This window comes from Meriones unguiculatus, chromosome 12 (assembly GCF_030254825.1).
Source record: "Meriones unguiculatus strain TT.TT164.6M chromosome 12, Bangor_MerUng_6.1, whole genome shotgun sequence".
NCBI lineage: Eukaryota > Metazoa > Chordata > Mammalia > Rodentia > Muridae > Meriones > Meriones unguiculatus.
In genome coordinates, this window is record NC_083360.1 from 83,739,064 (window position 1) to 83,760,827 (window position 21,764).

The window sequence follows — 21,764 nt, forward strand, 5'->3', positions numbered from 1 at the left end:
TGCTTAAAACTTATCATTTCTGACCCCAGTATAGCAGCAAAGGGTTTAATTGAACTTTGTTGGATTTATACTCGTTTCTTTTCCCCTCAACTGAAACTTGCCTGATCAAATTAATACCTCTTTTCCGTATCCATAATATGTTCCTGTTCTTTCCGTGCTCTCTGGCATTCTGATGTAATTTCTCGAGTGGGTGTCAAAGAAGTGAAGTTTCAGCTGGCGTGATTCTCACTAATGTTTGTCAGGTACTTATTAAACAATTAAAATGTAAATGGCTCAGGCTTAAGTGCTTGACTTATTTAATCTTCACTCCAAACCCATGTGATGCGTACTTTTATTACGCTCATGACACTGTTGGGAAAGCGGCTCAACCATTAAGTTTAACAACTTGCTTTCTCAAGAGTGTGTAGACAGCCAGTGGTGAAGAAGCTGGACTTTCTAAAGTAGGTTAGGTTGAGGATCTTCTACTAGGAATTGTGAAGAAAGGCTTTCAAAATGAAACCCACCTGCTCCATGTGGTAGTAACAAAAGAAACTGGGAGCAACCAGTGTTGTCCAGTCCAAGATCCCCCCTCTTCTTTCCTTCAGTGCTGATTTCCTTGATGCCATGTTGTCCTTGTGTTTCACTATTGAAGAGAAAGTCTTAAAATGCCGTTTTCAGACATGCCATTGCCATCCAGTCAACTCGGAAGCACACTCTGATTCAAATGTGTGAACAGGAGGAAGCTCTAGTGTGTGTTTTGAGGAAATTGGGGTATTCTCGTCTGAATACAAGCTTTGTGTTTTTGAGATGCAGAACATATTCTAACGTGAACCTCTGAATTACCAATTTTCTTCAGCTTCATTAAATACACCGAGGCTGGTGACTTTGGGCTAATTTGGCTTTAATTTTTACTTTTAGGATTTTTTTTTCATTTGATCTATCTATCTATCTATCTATCTATCTATCTATCTATCTATCTACTTATTATTAGTTACATTTGTATCCCAGCTGTATTCCGCTCCCTCATTCCCTCCCAACCTCACCCTCCCTCCCTTATCTCCTCCCTGCCCCTTTCCAAGTCCACTGATAGGGGAGGACCTCCTCCCCTTTCATCTGACCCTGTTTTATCAGGTATCTTCAGGACTGGCTGCAAAGTTCTCCTCTGTGGCCTAGCAGGGCTGCTCCTACCTTGGGTGATGAGGAGGTCAAAGAGCCTGCATGAACATTGAGTTCATGTCAAAAATAGTCCCTGTTCCCCTTACTAGGGTACTCACTTGGATGCTGAGCTACCATGGGCTACATCCAAGCAGGGGTTCTAGGTTATATCCATACATGGTCCTTGTTTGGAGAAACAGTCTCATATTAAACCCCTGTGCCAAGATATATTTGGTCCTTGTGGAGTTCCTGTTCTCTCCAGGTAATACGAACTCCCCTTCTTTCATATGATTCATATGTGGAAGGTTTGGTTATGAGTCTCAGTATACAGTGCTTGGTAGAGTCTTTCAGAGGCCCTCTGTGGTAGGCTCCTCTCCTGTTACTTGTTTTCTCCTACATCCAATGCACATCCATTTGTTTTTCTAAGTGAGGATTGATCATCTTGCCCCAGGTCCTCTTTCTTGGTTATCTTCTTTAGCTATATAGATTTCATTATGTTTATCATATCTTATAGGTCTAAATAAGTGAGTATATACCATGTGTGTCTTTCTCCTTCTGGAATACCTCATTCAGAACAATCTTTTCTAGATCCCACCATATGCCTGCAAATTTCATGATTTCCTTGTTTTTAATTGCTGAGTAGTATTCCATTGTGTAAAAATACCACAATTTCTATATTCATTCCTTTGTTGATGGACATCTGGGTTGTTTCCAGGTACTGGCTATTACAAATAAAGCTGCTACAAACATGGTTGAGCAAATGTCCTTGTGTACTTGAGCATATTTTGGATATATGCCTAGGAGTGGTATAGCTGGGTCTTGAGGAAGCACTATTCCTAATAGTCTGAGAAAGTGCCAGATTGATTTCCAAAGTGGTTGTACAAGTTTACATTCCTACCAGCAGTGGAAGAGGGTTCCCCTTTCTTCACATCCTCTCCAGTATGTGTTGTCATTTGAATTTTTGATCTTAGCCATTCTGATGGGTATAAGGTGAAATCTCAGGATCATTTTGATTTTCATCTCTCTAATGGCTAAGGATGTTGTGCATCTCTTTAAGTGTTTCTCTGCCATTCTATATTCCTCTACAGAGAATTCTTTGTTTAGCTCTATACCCCATTTTTTAATTGGATTGCTTGATTTATTGCTTTTTAACTTCGTTAGTTCTTTATGTATTCTGGATATCAGCCCTCTGTCAGATATAGGGTTGGGGAAGATCCTTCCCAGTCTGTAGGCTGTTGTTTTGTTCTAACAGTGTCTTTTGCTTTACAAAAGCTTTTCAGTTTCATGAGGTCCCATTTATAGATTGTCGTTCTTAGAGCCTGTGCTGATGGTGTTCTGTTCAGGAAGTTGTCTCCTATGCCAATGAGTTCAAGGCTGTTCCCTACTTTTTCTTCTAACCAATTTAGAATATCTGGTTTTATGTTGAGGTCTTTGATACACTTGGACTTTAGTTTTGTGCAGGGTGATAAATATGGATTTATTTTTATTTTTCTGCATGTAGACATCCAGTTGGACCAGCACCATTTGTTGAAGATGCTGTCTTTTTTCCATTGAATGGTTTTGGCTTCTTTGTCAAAAATCAAGTATTCATAGGTGTGTGGGTTTATTTCTGGGTCTTCCATTCAGTTCCATTGATTCTCCTTTCTGTTTCTATGCCAATACCATGCAGTTTTTATTACTATTGCTCTGTAGTAAGCTTGAGATCAGGGATAGAGTTACCTCCAGATGATCTGTTGTTGTATAGGTTTGTTTTGGAAATTCTGGGTTTTTTACTTCTCCATATGAAGCTGAGAATCTTTCTTTCAGGGTCTGTAAAGAATTGGGTTGGTATTTTGATGGGAATTGCATTGAATCTGTAGATTGCTTTTGGCAGGATGGCCATTTTCACTATTTTAATCCTACCAATCCATGAGCATGGGAGATCTTTCCATCTTCTGATATCTTCTTCAATTTCTTTCTTCAGAGACTTGAAGTTTTAGTTTTAGAAATTTTTACATTGAGGCACTGAACACAGAGCTGCTGTGGGCCCACAGGATTCTAGCCCCAAAGTATACAGGGAGACTATTTATTCAAATCAAATCAAGGTAACATGGGGTAAATGACAATGGGACTGCACAGGGGAGCCAAACATTAGATAGACAGGAAGAGGGAGAAACTGAGTTGTCTTTCAGGAGAAAATGATAAAATATGAAGTTGAGTTGCCGTAGAGAATCAGGCGTGAGTGCGGAACAAGGTAGACAATCCTGCTCTAAGGTGATGCATGAAAGGAAAATATTAACCCCAGTCATATTTATGTGATACTCAGGATGGATTCCCCAGGGGGACTACAGTGGTTTAAAGCCATGCTATACCTAGCTGATCACAGAGTCCACTTCTGTCTCATCTCAGATGTACTGGGGTAGGGTCCCCTTGTTGGCAAGATCATCCGTTAATATTGGTGAGCACATCAAAATCTGAGGAGCTTATGTCCAAGGGGAGTTAGCTTCCACCAGGCAGGCCATGAGCCAGTGAGTAAAAAAGTAGACAAAGAGGAGCATGACAGTTCTGCATCTCTTTTCTCTCTTCTGTGGTGTGTCCTGGGGCGTAATATCTGAATGTGAACCTTCCAGAAGTCAGACTCTGTGAAGGAATGAAAAATAATAGAAATGAGTCTTCTTTGCACGCCATTATGAAGAGCATCCCCACAACATACACTTGCCACACGAGGCATGGACTTCTTTTCTTCTTCATAGTGACCTCACATACAGTGACTTCCAAAAGAAACCACCCGCACTTTCACCCCTGACTCAGACTGCTGTCTAGAGCATGAATTCTAAATTAAATGTCAAGTACGCCATGATGAGCGCAATTTGGGCAAGTGGCATCAGACTCGAGACTAATGACACCTGAGGGCTGTCCACGAGCTTGCAATTAGCAAATGCGGGAGCTGAATCTTTAGCCAAAGTATATTGGCTCCAAATCCATGCAGTTCATTACTCAATATCCAACTGAAGTTTATAGACGGTTAGCTAAGATGATGGCTTCCCCACTCAATCCTCTCAACTACCCTAGAGGCATAGGGATTATCACCCTCAAGTTGGAGATAAGGAAGCCAAGGCTCAGAAACCTGCTGGCTTTTCTTAAGATCGCACAGTAAGTAGATGGTAGAACTTTGACCAGTTTGTGTTCTGCATCATTGCATAATAGTTAACTCATTCAGATGCCTACCTGCTACGTAAGGACTGCCTCTGCATTAGTGAGACTGGCTCTAGGCCATGGCTGATTACATAATCTGAAAGGCACAGAAGCTGAGAGTACTCTGGAAAAACATTTCAAAGAAGTTTTTGGACAAGTTTCTCACTGACATCCTCTCATTTTGCTGAAATGGTTCTTAGAGACTTCTCCATGAGAAAGCTCAAAACAGACTCAAATTGACCCCATCTTTACCCTCAGGTACTAAAAAATAAGAAGCCAGCATCTTTAAAGTATAACGGATTGGTTCCATAGAATATATTGGATATGTTGTTGTCATTACAAGTGGATTGACAGGCTCTGTTCATCCTGTTCTCTGATAACTTCTTTGGGAGATGCTACAGTGTAGGAAGGAAAGAAGGAAGGAGAAAAAGATAGACAGACAGAAAGAAATTATTGGTTTCTTCTTTTCATCTTTTTTTTTTTTAATGCTACATCAATTGTGGTAAGATATGCAGGAAGGAAAAAAAATCTCCATTCTAGCTGGAGTGCTTTGAAAAGCTACAAGGTTTGAAGTATGGCCTGCAATGAGAGTAAAATAATTGGAAAAATGACCTTGAGATGTGAAAATGACCTTGGAGTAGAGCCAGAGTACCTTTTTGAGGGTAAAACCTGTTGTCAGGATGAATCTGTGTAACAATTCTTTGCACCCAAGGGCAATAGTGAAAACAATGCCACAGACAATCGAAGGAGACTTCATGAACATGAACCTGATTGATTGGACCACGAGCAGCCTGCTTCTGACATGGGCTGATGTGGAACCATATGTGGGCTTTACGTGGGCGCTTCTTTTCTCGTTCCTGTAGCGCGCCTCATGTACCAGCTCCCTTCTTATTTTCCCTGCCTCCAGTGTGAGCTCTTAAACCTGACCATGGCATAAGACCCATTAACATTCCTCCAGGATGAGATCCAGTGCCTGAGTATCTCATAAAAGGCCTCTCTCATTATTGCTCCTGCTTTGCTTTCCAGGCTTGCTGGCAGTTGTGTTCTAGTCTGCAAGTCTGTAGAGCTCAAGAAAGCCGGGCTACACTAACAAACAGAAGCAGAGTGGCTTCAAGGGGTGGGGGTGGGGGCAGCTTGCTTCATGCTTTGCTGTATGTTCACTGTGTTGCCTAGAGTCCGTGTCACTCACAAGCCCAAAGCCTTGGGACTTTTGCCACTTCATTTGCACTGTTCAATTTAGTAACTTCGGCCACGTGTGGCCACTGAGAAGTTAAGGAGGCACTATTCCAAACTGTATCTATGAGCATAAAATGTACAGTTGGAGCATAGTACAGACTTAATCCAAATGACAATTCCAAATATTTCATTAATTTCTATCAATAACATATTGAAATATTTTAAATGCACTGGGTTAATATGTTTTATATACCTTAATAAAAATTAATTTTTGTCCCATCCACTCATCCACTTACCTTTTCTTTTAATATGCTGACTAGAAAACTTAAAATTAGATGCATGGCTTGCATTTTTTCAAAATATTAATTCATTCATTCGTTCATTCACTCACTCACTCACTCACTCACTTACTTTATATCCCAATTGTAGGTCCTTCCTCCTCTCCTCCTGTTCCCATCTCCATCCCACTTCTCCCAGCCCCCATCCCCTACTCCTCAGATAAGGGGAGTCTTCCCACTACCTACTCCGACCAGCATATCAGGTCTTCCCCTGTGGCCTGGCAACACAGTCCTGCCAGGGGGAAGTGAGTGAAAAGCAGGCAACAGAGTCCATGTCAGAGACAGCCCCCTTTCCCTTCTCTAGGGGATTCACATGTTGGCAAAGCTACTCATCATCTACCGTATGTGTAAGGTGCCAAGGTCAAGTCTATGCATGGTCCTTGGTTGATGCTCTGTAAGCACCCCTGGGCCTAGGTTTGTTGGCTCTATTGGTCTTCTCGTGCAGCTCCTGTCCCCTCTGGGTCCTTCTCTTCTTCCCCCGTTTTTTCCACATGACTCCCTGCACTCCACCCAATGTTTGGCTGTGAGTCTCAGCGTCTGTGTCCATCCACTGTTGGATGGAGTCTCTCAGAGGACGCATTTGTTTGTTTGTTAGGTTGGTTGGTTTTGGTTTTTCTAGAGAGGACTTCTCTGTGTAGCCTTGGCTGTCCTGGACTCATTTTTGTAGAGCAGGCAGGCCTTGAACTCACAGAGCTCTGCCTGCCCCTGCCTTCCTGAGTGCTGGGATTCCAAGATTGAGCCACAGCACCTGGCGTATGGCTTGCATTTTACAGGCTAGCTGCAGTCTATAGTATCTAGGGTTACAAAGACGTTGGGGCACTGATTTTGAAATTCTTTCTTGCAAGAAGGACAGCAGTCACTTCTCATTGCTCAGTGTTTCGTCTTACTTTAGAGATGCATGGCAGTGCTAGGGAGGAGAATATTTGTGACCTTCTCCAGTGATTCTCTGAAAAGGGTAAAAGGATGTTGACAGGCAATTCCCTTAAGGCAATTTACCGTAGAAAGATCCTTTCTTTTCACATCCTGTGGTCAAGCCTATTCCTCCTGCTTGAGGCTGCACAAATATGACCTTGATTAGGAGTTTTCCCAGACTCCCACTCACCCAGCTATTGCGGGACTTTCACAGACCATGGACCTGCTTGCAGTTTAAATAATACTTGGGACTTCTATATAGTTTAAAGCTTTAAGCCTTTTGCTGGGCAGACTCTCTGCTAGCTTCGAACTTAACTCGACCTCCCAGCACTGTATCCCCACAACGTGGCTATCTCTTTAACCTCCCTGCGCTGCTCCAGTCTCCCTTCTTCTCTTCTCTATCTCCTTCTACTCTCCTGCCTCTACTTGCAGGAATCCCTCCTGTGTCTCCACCTGCCCGGAAGTTCCGCCTCTGTCCCAGATGTCAGCCAACCATCTTTACTATAACCCATCAGCAGTAACACAATGCCTGATCCATCTCTTAGGTTGCTTTAAGGCATTGAGGACTGCCTGACCTTCAGCTTTTGGGCAGTTGTGAAAGGACCAGCATTTACAAATAGAAACTCAGTGATGGGCCATAGAAATTACAATATCCAAATCCTGCCAGCGCTTAGCTGTCTGTGCAGCGTGGTGGCCCATACCTGTACTCCTAGCACTCAGGGAGGCCAAGGCAGGAAGATTGAAGTGAGTTCAAGTCCAGCCAGGTCTAAAACGCAAGTCCAGGACAATTAAGTCTACACAGAGAAACCATGTCTTCAAAAGCCAAATTATTAATAATAATAATAATTTGAAAATTACTAAAAATATTGGGCAAATGAGAAGTCAGCAGAATGATGTAAAAACTCAAGGCCCCGGAGAATGTATGCAGTGAAACTGAGCCTTGATCCCCAAACAGATTTCTGCCTCTTGTCACCCCAGCATGCTGATCTCCTGGCTGGCCTTTTATCAACAGGTCTAGCTCTCCTAACTTTCCCAGGATGCCCACATTCCTCCAGAACTGTTGTTGCTTTTAGTTTTCAATGTGTATCTGAGATTCAGGAAGGGCATATTGCTAATGGTAAGGTACTAGATGTCAGGGATGGGATGTGAACCTGGTTTAACCTCGTTCTGATGTCCTTGTCCCCTCCTACCAGGGTTGGGTGGCTCAGCATACAGGTATTGAGTGGATGAAATAGACCTTTGCCCCTGTCTTTTTCTGTTTACTTCATGAGAAAGATAGCTAGCGGGTATGCTGCCACAGTGACCCTGGACCAGTCTCTTTTTCCATGTAAGGTATTATATGTCGAGAGCTTCAAGTGATGGATGCTTCTCTGGAAGTGGGAATTCTGGAAAGGACCAACCCACCAGGGTTCTCACTTTGTTTTCCCCTGGGCTTTGACTCGGAGCCCTTGTGAAGTTATCCATCTTGGATATTAACAAGATATTAGATTCTTCTTTACCACATGGGTCTTATTTTTAAAAGATTAATTAAAGGCCCACAGGAGTCTGGGCTATGAAAGGAAGCTATGAAGCCTTCATGTTCCTCAGAGTAGGCCCTGTTTTCTGCCTTCTTAGTATCCATGAAAAGCCAGTTAGGCTATGTCCTGAAACATCCACCCTCTTGGGACCATCCTTTCATAGGTTTTTAATCATCGAAGGAGGAGGAACAACTTTATGTCAGCAGCTATTGATCAATGTAAGCTACACGCCAGTGTCCTGCTTGTTTCCTGGGAACAGAGCGCAACCTTTCTGTCAATAACTGGCAGTGTGGTTGCTTGTCAAACACATCTCAGTAGACTCTGAGGTCCCCAAGCAAGATGAATGGAGCAGCCAGGAAAGACTGAGGACACTGAGGGCATCGACCCCGAATTTGGATTCTGCCTCTCTCACTTCTCAGTCATGTAAGAAGTTCCATGTATCCCAGGATGTTCAGTTTTCGTATCCCTCAATATGAATGAAAACATCAAAGTACCTGGGCTGTTTGGGAATGAAGTGCAGTGCCAATGTGGCAAATGCCTGGGGCCTGGAGGAATTGCTGGATAATGGGCACTGTTCTATCACCAGCCAGGCCGCCACCACTTATGAATACGGGTGATGTGGGCAATGTCACATGATTGACATGTATTTGCAGAGGCTTTAACCCAGACTCTTGCAGAATGAAAACTGGAATCCTTCCTTAGTCATCTACTGTCTTCTCTAGCCCTTTGCAATGGGAAGCCCAGTACAGACTGTAATGCCCTGGATTAACCTGTAAACCCCACCTGCCCTGGGATCAGGAAACTTCATGGAATTCTGGGAATTGTAGTTGTTGGAAAAATAACAAAGCCTCTTGGGAAAGTATGGTGGCCTATAGGTTTGTCCTTACAAGCCCTTGCAACATGTGGTTCAGGGCCCTTCTAGCTGGAAAATTCCAGTGAATGGTCCTGACCAAAATCCATCTCTTGATCAGTCTTTAATATTTAATAAAACTTGCTTTAAATTTGGCCCCAAATGGTGGAACTGGCCTTTCTCCAATGAATCTTAGGATGAACAAGACCTTCGTGGACTGTAATTCCAAAGCTGGTTGCGTGAGCTGGGCCTGCCTGTGGCATCTGTCTTCAGCAGCTGTTGAGTTTAAGTCTGCATCCTCTACCCGGTAATCACACTGTGTTGCTAACTGCTCTTTCTGCTAGCCTTGGTCACTCACACCCCTACGGCAACACTTTTACCAATAGTGTATACTGAAAACCCTCAACCAGTGTCCAAGACTCTGTCCTCTTCAGGCTTGCACCAGGAAGTAACGAAGGGTTCCATCTCTCTTTCCCAGACGCTCAGCTCATCCCTCCCAGTGTTGCTTGAGGGGCATAGTCTTCCTGAGGGATCTTTGGAAAATCAGTCTGTTCACCTCTCAGGTGAGAGAGGTGGAGAGGTGCTGCTACACATAGGTCACTAACTCTCATGATGTCTTCTGTGAAGGACTGAGTCCACAGAATAAACGCCCTTAAAGCTGTCCTGAGAAAAAGCCTGTGGACTGGCACTCCTTCATGCTGGTGGCTGCCAGGAACCCGCAGTTGAAACTGTGCTGTAGTATATAGGTGAGTAGATAGGTGAGGCTCTGGGCTTCTGTGTTCTGTGTTCTTGCCTCCTATTAACTGTGAGGCCTTAAAGAAACCCAGTTAGACAAATGGCTAACTGAGCTGCCTGTTTACATATCACATCAGACACTGGTCAACAGGCTCTCTGCTGGTATACTGAATAATTGCTGTATGAGACATTAGTCTAAATCCTTTTATTTATTTTTATTTTTTTATGTTTCCCGCTAGAGACTTTTTATTTCTATTTTTAATGGATTTATTTTTTTATTAATTATAATTTATTCACTTTGTATCCCAGCTGTAGCCCTCTCCCTTGTCCCATCCCAATCCCACCCTCTCTTCCTCATCTCCTCCCACACCCCTCCTTCAGTCCACTGATGAGGGAGGTCCTCCTCCTCTTCCATTTGACCCTAGCTAGCATATCTCATCAGGACTGTCTGCATTGTCTTTCTCTCAGGGGGAAATGATCAAAGAACCAGCCACTGAGTTCATGTCAGAGATAGCCCCTGTTGCCCTTACTAGGGAACCCACTTGGATGCTGAGCTGCCATGGGCTACATCTGTGCAGGGGTTCTATGTCTTCTCCATGCATGGTCCTTGGTTGGAGTATCAGTCTCAGAAAAGACCCCTGTATCCAGATTTTTTGGTTCTGTTGCTCTTCTTGTAGAGCTCCTGTTCCCTCCAGGTCTTTCTATCTCCTTCTTCTTTTATAAGATTCCCTGTACTCTGCCCAAAGTTTGGCTATGAGTCTCAGCATCTGCTTTAATACCCTACTGGGTAGAGTCTTTTAGTCTGTAGGCTGCTGTTTTGTTCTGATGACAGTGTCCTTTGCTTTACAGAAGCTTTTCAGTTTCATGAGGTTCCATTTATTGACTGTTGATCTTTAGAGCCTGTGCTGTTGGTGTTCTGTTCAGGAAGTTGTGGTCTAAGTCCTTTATATTTATTCTGTCTGTTCCTGTTTGTCTGTCTGTCACCTGTCTCTCTCTTTGTGTAGGACCAAGGTCACGCTCTATTGCTATCGCCCCTAGTTATAGGAGACAGGGTATTTAACTTAACCCGAAGCTCATCATTGGGATAGCTGGTCAGTGAGCTACTAGGATCTACCTACGTCTGTCTCTTAGCATAAGGGTTACAGGTACATGCGGCCATGCCAAGGTTTTAATTATTTTAACAGATGTAGGTCCTGTGGTTCACACAAGTGCTCTTACCCACTTAGTTGTTTCCTCAGACCGTGTATTATCTCATTTAATTGTCTTACAAATCTTATATGATAGGTCCCATTAGTATCCTGGTTTTACAAATAAGAAAGTCAGACTTTTCCCAGTGTTGAAGCTGATATTCCAAGTAAAATCATTCTGTTTTGGTAGACTCCAGCATCTTTTAGTGCATTCCAGGATGGGGCCATGTGTTGTGTGACAAATCTTTTCTTGGGGAGATGCAAAACACATGTGTACTCTCTCCAGAGAGGGAGCCCACAATAGATCAAAGTATGAACAGCACAACAGTCCAGCTTGGTGAACCAATGGATTTTATTGGGGTTACTTACAGGGATATGGGTGAGGGGTTGCTTACAGAAGCAGAAATAACTCAAAGACAGCTGCCTCACCGAAACCTACACTAGTACCTCTGACAGCTCACAAAACCTGGGGGTCTGGGACTCACTGCACAGCCTAAAAGCAGCTCAAAAGGTTGGAGAGTGCCCTTTCCAAGCAACTCAGTTGGCCTGAACATCTTCCAGGTAGCTTTGCTGGTTTCTCCTTCTTCCCAACAGCTTGTCTGGCCTTAGAGTCTTCTTTGCAGCTTGTTTTGTCTTGACTTTCAGCAGCTTGGCTTATTTACTCTTAGGAAACCCAGAAGAGGGCCTTTAAATAAGATGGTCCTGGGCACAACAGCTGTCTGGACCTTTTTCGGGTCTCTTCGAAATTCAGTTTCCTCGTTTGTTTCTAGGGTCAGAATAACAGCATGATCTGGGATAGTTGTAGTGGAGGCTGGGGAAATGGCACCCTGAGAAAAGCGCTTGCTACCTGTGATGGAGGAACCGAGTTCTAATCCCCACAGCACACGTGAAGCCAGATATGGGGCATTCATACCTCTAATCACAGTGCTCCTGAGGGGAGTTGGGAGGTAGAGACAACCTCCGAATTTTATGGACTAAGTAGCCTGGTGTATCCAGCAAGGGAGGAAAAGAACCTAAGAGAGATCCTTTCTAAGAGAGGAAGGTGAACACTGATGCAGAGGTTGTCTTATGACCTCCTCATGTACATCACGGTACACATGTGTTCAGATTCATGCACACATATACATGGGCACACACTTGCATACACACAAACAGATAAAACAAAAAAAATATATAATAAGAGTTATGCTTAGCAAAAGGCAGGACAGAAAGCAAAAGGCTTTGTAAATAAATCAACACACAATGCAATCTAAGTCTGTAGAAAGCTTTGGAAGAAGTGTCGGGCTGTGAGAAAGCGCTGGGATTCCTCTTGGGTCCCCCATCACAGGCCTCCATCCTTTTCTCTATCTTTCTGCTCATGTGCTTTCTATGGTTTGTATTCACTAAGGTCCTACTTCCTGCCACATGCACAGAAAGTTCAGGATCCTTGGCCTTGCCTAGGACTCCTTCTTACCCTGAGCTCATTCTCCAAGGCCTTTTCTTTTGCTGAGTTGGAAAAAAATTCTTTCTCTCCTTGCACAACTTCTCTGATTCCACAGCTGTGATAACCCACCTGGCAGGGAGCTCTACTGTGGGACACTTCCTGAGCTCAGCCAGGAGCACCAAGACCTTACTGCCTTGGCCCAGTGAAGAGCTCAGTCCTCTGATTATAGGCAATACAAAAAGCTGCACTATCTCAAAGCCAACATTTTTCAGGCATTGGACAATTTGATGGTGGAGTTCATACTCCCCTCCCATCTGGCCTGGCTCATTGCGATTGCTCAAGTAGGACTGCCAGATTGGGTAATTTTCTTAGAGAAGAGCTATAAAGATGAGGGATTCAAATGTGCTCTCAGCATGAATCATAAGTTGCAGGCACCCAGGCCAATAGGAAGCACATGTCCGGCAATGGGGGTGGGGCAGAGAAAGATAGAAGAGATGCATGGTGTCCTAGGCCTGTCACATCTCAGGAGACAATTCTATACCTGTGAAATTTTAGCATTTGTGTTAGGCATTTCAACTTGCCTTTCATGAAGAATTCACATTGCTGATTGTTTAACAAAATAGATCCAAATGGCTTTACTATGGAGAAACAATACTCCCGGCAGGTTGGCTGGAAACACAGACATAGTAAGTGACAGTTGCTGTATCCTGTGATAAGGGATCTGGTGAAAGAAATACATGTTGCATAACAGGCCCTGATCCAGGCTGAGTGGGATTCATGGAGGTGGAGGTGACTCACGATGGAAGGAAGCAATGTCACATGTACTAAAGAATGAGGAGAACCTAGCTAGTAAGATAAAGGAGAAGAATGGAGTTCAGGGGAGGAAACAATACCTGTAGGAACCTGGGGCATGTAAGGAAATGCCATTTCCTAGTGGGACTGAGATACAGGCTTAGATACTGAAGATAAGTGAGAGATGAGCAGTCTGAAGCTTTGCCTTTCATTGTCCCCTTTACTCCAGTTCACGGCATGGTCAGACCGTACTCAGGAATATGAGTGTCAACTGGGCTTTTAGAGGTAAACATCCCTCAAGTTCTGATGAGACTTCAAAACTCATGCATTGGAGATAATAATGCTTTGCTTTGTGGCTCATTCTCTGTGTTCCTGTTTAATCTAGTAGAGTCCATCCATCCATCCATCCATCCATCCATCCATCCATCCACACAGCCACAGAACAGCTCTTAACTGCCAGTGCAATATGACTTTGAACTTTAACCCCAAGCCAATAAGCTACATCAGAAGTATTTAAAGGAAGGACAGAATCAGCTGAGAAGAGTAAGTTGATAACACTTAAGAAAATAGATGGGGGAAGTATGTTCAGATGCAGAGAAACCACTTGGCAAGCAATCTCAGTGGTTCAGGTAGAGACACTGGTGCTTTGAGTTGGCTCATTGGCAAAGGGATGAACAGGGAGAAAAATGCTGGAGATGCTACCAAAGCGAAGCCTCTACTCAGCATCACAAGACTAATCTGTTTTGTTTCTGCCTCCTTAATTCGAGCAACAGCCCAGGAGATACTCTTGGAGGATACAGAGATTTATTAAATTAACATTGTTGGTAAAAAGCTGGGTGGTGCAAGCCTTTAACCCTAGCACTTGGGAGGCAGAGGCTAGCCTGATCTACGTGGTAAGTTCCAGGACAGCCAGGGATTCACAGAGAAGCCATGTCAAACAAACAAACAAACAAACAAACAAACAAACATAAATTGTTGGGGAACAAGGTTTGTATTTTAGGGGATTCTTTCTGCACAGGCTGGTTGAGAATGGCCATCCTAGTGAGAGCTCTCTAGCCTTTGTCTCAGGAATGGAAGAGATTTGACCACTTGTGTAATAGCTTCTTCAGAGATTAAAACATTTCATCCTACAAAAGCCCCCTAAAACAGAAAGATTAAAAACAAACAAACAAACAAACAAAAAACAACAACAAAATAAAAAACCTCAGAGTAGCTTCAGGAAGTCCCTAAAACTGACCAGATTCACGAGGCCCCTCCATGCCAGAGTAAACAATAAAAGCCACAAAACAACTAAAACCAAAAGCCTGTCAGACAAGTAGAGTTGAGCTATAGAGAAGACTCCTAGACACACCAAGGCTCTGAGACTAGACTAGCCAGACCAAAGAAACAAAAACCAGGCACGCTGCCTAAAAGAAGTTTAGACCAACCAAGTTTCTTTGACACTCTCCAAGCTGTTGAGCTGCCTGCGGGCTGTGCAATGTGCTCCAGCTTCCCAGCTTCCCTGAGCTGTGACTCATGCTGGGGTGGGCTTTGATGATGCAGCTGTCTCTGAGCCATTTTTGCTTCTGTAAGTAACCCCTCACCCATATTCCTGTAAGTAAATCCAGTAAAACGCATTGGTTCATCAAGTTGGGCTTTGGTGATATCTGTACTGTGGTCTATTGTTGGATCCCTATCTGGGGATGCGTATGTTTCTTCTTTCCAGGAAGAGTTTTGTCATACAACACTATCACTGACATTAAAAAAATACTAGACAGGAGATGTACACAGATGTGCGGGTGAATGAGCGTAGGAAGCTAATAGACGCTTGCAATACGTTGCCTGTGCTTTTAATTTTTATTTGGTTATCTCTCTCCAGACTGGTTCCTTATTTTTCTAGTATTCTGAGTATAAACTGGACTTGCCATGATGTGCAAGCCTTACAGATATTTGGCCATTAGTTCTACCTCCCCCCCCCCTTTTTTTTTTGTAAAACCTTCCTCCAGTCCGGCTATCACTCCATTATTCATAATTTTTTGTTGTTGTTGTTGTTCAAAAGACATGGATTCCTACATTGTTAAATACATGGCCAGTAGTCGGTCTACATTGGCTCATGTGTTGACAGAGTGGATCCTATCTTTTGGCCATTCACCACCCTCCCTTGGCTTTCCTCCCAACTAGCTCACTGGCCACATTTCCTTTGTGTCAGCTGCTCACAAACTCTCTGATTTCTTAAAATTGAATGTGTCTGGGTTCAGTTCCGGGGCCCCCAATGTCCTGATCTCCACTGCGTTTGATGATGGGCTGAAATGCTGCGGGTATGCCCACAAGAATCTGGTTTCTGTCTCTGCCCCTGTACCTCTTGGGTGAACTTTGGTGTCTTCTTTCTAATTGCCAAATGCCATGTCTCTCAGATACTGAAACAAGGTCCAAGCTTAGTTTTCCACAGCATCACTCCTCAGATCCTGGACAAGGTCTGTTCCTCTTAGTCTTTCTCATCATCTTAATCAACAACAATTCCTTTCATCAGATCACTCAGCCCATCCCATCCCCTAATGAGCTGCCTGTCCTGCATCTTCTCCTTTTGTGGCACATTTAATCCATCAATTACTTTGAAGATACATCCCAATCCCCCCCAACCTCTTATCCCACAAGCACTGTCATACCAGCCTAACCTGTCCCATGTTGTTCTCTGTACTAATCGTTGTCTGTTTTGCCTCTTGTTGTTCTTCTACACTTTCCTTAGCTTGATTCCACCTGATGAGTTAAAAATTACGGATTCTCATCTGACAGAATGAGAAGACCAGTTCTTACATGATCTTGGGTTGGGGGTGGTGGTGAGGGGAAGGTGTGGTTAGGATTTTTAACGTGAGTTGGTGGAGAAAACATTTACCTCAATATGCCAGACAGACAAGCATTATGTGTGAGTTGAATCAATAACCCACATTGCTACCACACTGGGTCTCCTTGTTGTCTGTTCCTTCTGCTTAGAAGTGCTTCCTATTGAGCCAGGTATGTGTCTATTCATCTCCTTATTTCCCTCGAATGTTTGCTCCTTTGATGACTTGTAATGCAGCCCTCAGAAAAAGATTTAAGGCACCACCCAATTCTTTCACATGCGATGCAACCAGTAATCAGTTTTCGTTTTCCATAGTATTTTCTGCCACCGCATCTGTTTTGTGTTATACTAAGTTAGTTATTATTCATTTGCACCATCGTGGCTAGTTTTATTTTCTTCTGCATTCCTAGTCTTTAAGGCCTTAATTGTGTCTCAAATATGGTAGAGCTCGGAAAGTAGTTGGCAGATAAGTAGAATGGATTGCTGGAGTCAAGTGTAGCACAGTTACTGCACAGTGCTTTTAAGGGGACTGCATCCCATGCTTTCCCTGTAGCCACCATAGGGAGCAGGGGATCAGAAGTGGCTCCCCTGAGTAGATGTATCAGGGACACCCCGTTCAGCAAAGGTTTATCATGGGCTTTGTCTACATCATGTTGTTTCTGGCCTGGAAGAGTTAATGAGCTACAGAAAGACACAGAGAATATAAACCATGATGTTAAGCAGAGCAACTTTTGGGTACCAACAACCTGTAGAAACATGTGGAATGGGCCTGCAAAGGAAGAAGAGAGGAAAGGGCAGGTTACAGAGAAAACACCCCCAGACCATGGGTGGCATTCGAGATGTATTTGGGTCAGATGAGGGGAATATCTTAAAGACAGTGGAGTAATGGGTTCAGTATGGAAGTACAAAATCAACAGCATGTGTCTGGTCAGTGGGGGAGGTGTCATGGTAATTGAATGAGAAATAAATAGATATTTTTAGTGAGATATGAATACAGACAGATGGCTGAAGACTTGTTTGGAAGAGACTAGTATTACCATGCTGAAGAACCTGGCTACTTCCCAGTAGCTAGCCCGTCGCAGTCTTGAGGTATGTCATAAAATTGACTCCATAGCGTAGTCATGCTTGACTGTCAAAACTGAAGAGCCCAGGAATTTTGAGGCCGGTTGGGAGGCTACTGTTCAGAAAGCCCATCATCGAATGTCATTGACTCTTATTCCAGGAGCTGTTCTGCAGCCACAGTTTATCTTGCCTCTAATCAATTCAGTTATTCATTCATTGTTAATCTACAGATTCAGCATCGTTCCTCATTAATGCAACAGAATAGACATCGTTGAGAAACAAGAGTAGGCTGATGTAAGGAAATACACGACAGGCAAACTTAATCAATTCAGAGTCAGGAAGCTTCTCTCAGAGAAAGACATGTTGACATATTTGAATAAAGAACAGGAGTTGGCCATAAAGGGGAGACAACTACCTTCAGAATAAAGGGTGCAGGAGCAAGTGCGCTGTGGTGAGAAGCATTTTGTCTGTTTCACATGTTTCACACCAGGCTTCACAGTACACCACCGAGTAACTGATGTATGGCAAGCACAAGGAAATCTTAGCTTCATGAACGGATCAAGGGCATGAGTCCATGTAAATGTGAGTGGCTACTTAACATTCAGAATCCGCTTCTTTTGAGTCTAGTGTGGGCTGTATTGAACTGTTTCACTAACCAGTAAGAGAGGTCCAGTACATCGTCAGCTTTTCATCATTATGATAAAATACCTGTGACAGTTAACTTATCAAGAGGAAAGGTTTGTTTTTGTTTTTATTTGTTTGTTTGCTGTTTTTGTGACTACTTCATTGCTTTGAGCATCTGGAAAGGATAATATACTGTGGGGTTTGGGAGAATATATGGCAGAGCAAAGCTGCTTCTGCTCTGTGCCAGTAATTAAAGCAAGGAAGATGAAGAGACCTACTCTCACAATCCCTTTTAAAGGTATACCCACCAAAGCTTAAAGACCTTCCCCAAATCAGCACTTCTTAAAGGTTCTCCCGCTTTCCAAGGGTACCATCTTGAGGACCAGACCTACGATGGGGCCTTAGGAGACACTATTCAAATTATGGCATCACCCTTAGTTTTGTATATGTGTGTGTGTATGGCTGCTTGTCTGAATATATTCCACATGGATGCAGGTGATATGTGTGAATGTGTGTGTATAAAAACTGTAGTTACATGGTTGGGTATAAGTCTGCTGTCCTCAGGCTCTTTTGCAAAGTCATTTTTCTTATTAGAATTAGATTCAAAAGCTGTCAGGGTGGAGAGGCGTTTGGAAATCTGGTCTTCCAATCTTAGTTACACTGAAACTTAAAATGACTCGGTATCTTGTCCGTGTTTGGAAAACAATTCATGCAGAAATCCTGGGACAAGCAGAGTAGTATTGCAAGGCAGTTCTCAAAGCCTGAATAATAATTCCTCAACTCTCAAAAGGCAGAGAAATAACTCTGTAAGGTGGTGGCTGGGTGTGTGTGTTGGTAGTAAATGTTAAAACAACAACAAATTCTGGATTTGGGCCTGAAAGAAAAGGAAATAAAAAGTAACTGTTTATTCAGATAGGGCCTTTCCGGCTCCATGGAATAACAGAAAGCCCACAAGAGCCTAGTTGACTTCAGAGAGCTGTAAAGACTTTCCGTAGGAATTTTCATTAGTCTTGACTTTTTCTCCAAGGCCCAAGTGACTGGCTGCAATGACGTCACCACCTAGTGGCTCCTGTGGTGAGCGTTCACTGTGTCCGCAGATACTTCCTCTCCTGTTGGATCTCAGAAGGCCCTGCTTGGCTCAAGACTGCAAAGGCCTTTCCATCCATTTCCTTCTGCAAAGTTTGATTTTACATCTATGTTGACGGTCACTCTTAAACTAATCCCACTTCAGCATATGGATTAAAAAAAAGTTTTTAAACTTTTTTCCAGGTGTACGCTCATTCAGTACAGTTTTGATGATTGTACAGTTTTGTAGCTTTGTTGAAAAAATTATGATTCATTGATCTATCTTGGTGTCAATGTTACCCATTGGATCCATGTAGATTTATAAGCATCTTGGAATTGGATAGCGGAAGTTATCCTCCCACTTCCTCTCCTTTTAAATCTGGGTGTGTATGCGTTCATGTGGGTTGGTGTGCATGCCTGTGTGCTCCAAAGGAGACTAGAGGAGGGTGTCAGCTGTCTTCCCCTCTCACTCTCCACTTTATTCCCTTGAGACAGAGTCCCTCTCTAAAGCTGGAGCTCAGCTGGTGACCAGCACGCCCCCGCCATCTCCCTCTAACAGAGTCAGAGGCACATACGCAACCATGGCTAGCTTTTTACATGCGTGCTGGGGATTAGAGCTCAGGTCCTCATGCTTGTATAACAAGACCTCTTACCCACTGAGGCAACTCCCGAGTCCTTTACTTATCTTGAAAATTATTTAGTCCTGTCTATCTTAGACCTCTTACATTTCTGCGTAAGTTATACAACCCCTTGCCAATTCTTTAAAAACCTGTTGCTGTGAACTTCACTTGGATTTCTAGGTGAACGTGTGGACAGTCAGCTGAGACAACAGCGAGCCAGCTAACCAAGGACCACAGCAGCATTCTTCAGCTAGGTTTTGCTGAGGCTGGTGCCCAACAGTCCTGTACATTTAAATTTTTTTTTTTCAAAATAGTCTACGTTTTGATGTTGTGGGAGATGTTTTTAAAATTAATCTCTGATTTTTCTTCGGTGAGTGTATGAAGAAGCAGTTGGTCTTCGTGCTGTTTTGTTCTTGTTTCTTCAGTCGTGCCAAGCTTGCTGTAGTACCTTTCCCACTTCAGGGGCTATCGTTTTCTTCCTACGTAATATCATCTATGAACAAAGTCAATTTAATGTCTCCCCTTCCCATTTTCATGGCTTTCATTTCTTTTTCTCATTTGGGAACTATTTCAAGGCCGTGCCTTGAGGGGTTGTGTAGTTTCTCCTCTTGGAAAGCCGTAGCCATGTGCCGAGATGCACGTTGGTTCCTGGAGTATGAAAAGACCCTGCACAGAACAGCAGAGCTGGGAGTCCCGGCCCTGTCCCCCAAGCCCCAGCTCTCAGTGACCTGCTAGCTGAATGCTGCTCGAAGGAGGGGCCTTCCAGGTCCAAAGGAAGCATAAATAAGTTGTAAAGATCTGAGAAGTGATTTAAGGAAAATGAAGAATGTTTCAGGTTCCTCTCCCCCTCGCTGTGCTATTGCTATATTAAGACCTCAAAAGTTGCCAGTTTTAACCTATCAATCAATGTGGTCTGATAAGATATAACACTGGCTCTGGCAAAGCATTGGCCCTGCTATATTCATAAAAGTTCACAGGCCCAAACTTTTAAATTTCCTTTGGACATGCCGTGGCCCAGGCAGGAGAGAACTACTCAGGTAGCCGGTAGAACTTCCACAATGAAGTCTCTGGGATATGGGTGATTTGCTGTGCAGCAAAGTGAGAGAAAAGTATGTACATTTCCCACACGGGGAAAGCAAAGCCGGGGTAGGGGAGACATCTGATGAGCAGCCAGCCAAACTAGGAGGGAGTTTAGGGCTTCTTTTCATCTGGGTCATCCTTTTGTTTTCAAAGATTTACTAGCTTTCTTGCTCTGAACTCCCCATTATCCTCAAAGAACCTCAGAGGGTTCCTGAAACCCCAAGACGCCCCATGAACTGAGCTGTACCTAATAACTTAGCAATTAGCCAAGCCTCTAGAAGCTCCTTCAGGGAGACAGAAACCAAAAGTCTTCAGGATGGTTTCAGCTTGAGATGGTTCGCATCTCTATGGCTATGTAGGTTTTGAGATGATAACCCCGAAATCTCTCAGTTGGGGAGAATATGGAAAAAAAAAAGTCTTGCAACATGTGTAGGGTTAATGACTTAAAAAAAAATACCCTAAACAACTGCTTTCTGTGTAAGTCAAGTAAGTGTTGACTGATTCTATCAATTTGTAAGTCCAAACAACTTCCAGATGGTTCTAAGAACAGTAAAAGCATCTTGTATTTGATTAGTGCCTTTTGGTTTTCAAAGCGGTGAGTATCTGTATCCTCATTTCAACCCCATAGTGCAGGCAGGCCAGAGGTCACTAGCTCCATTTCTTAGATGAGAAAACTGAGTCCTAGGAAAGGGAAAGGATTCACACAAAAGCAATTAACAAGTAACTAGAGGAACAGAGTAAAACACATCTTCAAATCTCACGGCCAATCACCAACTGACAAGTATCCAGAGAAACCAAGATTAAACCATGTCTTCAGATTTCACGGTCAGCAATTTCTTACACTAATTCTTTCATTATCGTCTGCAGATTGAGGACATCTTCCGCCTGTTTCCATTTTAATAGCAGCGAAAGGAGGACCGAGCACAGATGATGGGGACAGAGGAGTGTGAAGGCCACAGAGTGGGCTCCCCCACAGCAACAATGATTTAGTTAAATCCCACGTGTCAAGCCTTTTCCAAGACATCCTATCAGATCTGTGTAGCTGACACCCCCATTTTAGAGCTGATGGAAGCACGAGGGCGCATAGCCTCTTAAAGAGACACAGCTTGTAAGTGGCCCTGGGGTAGTAAGTCCTAGGTGAAGCGACAGAAAGAAAAACTTCCAGAAAAAAAAAAAATCCATTGAATGCAAACTGCCTGAACAGGGATGTGGAGGAACTTGGGCTGTCAGGAGACCTGAGCGACAGGGCGGGGAGAC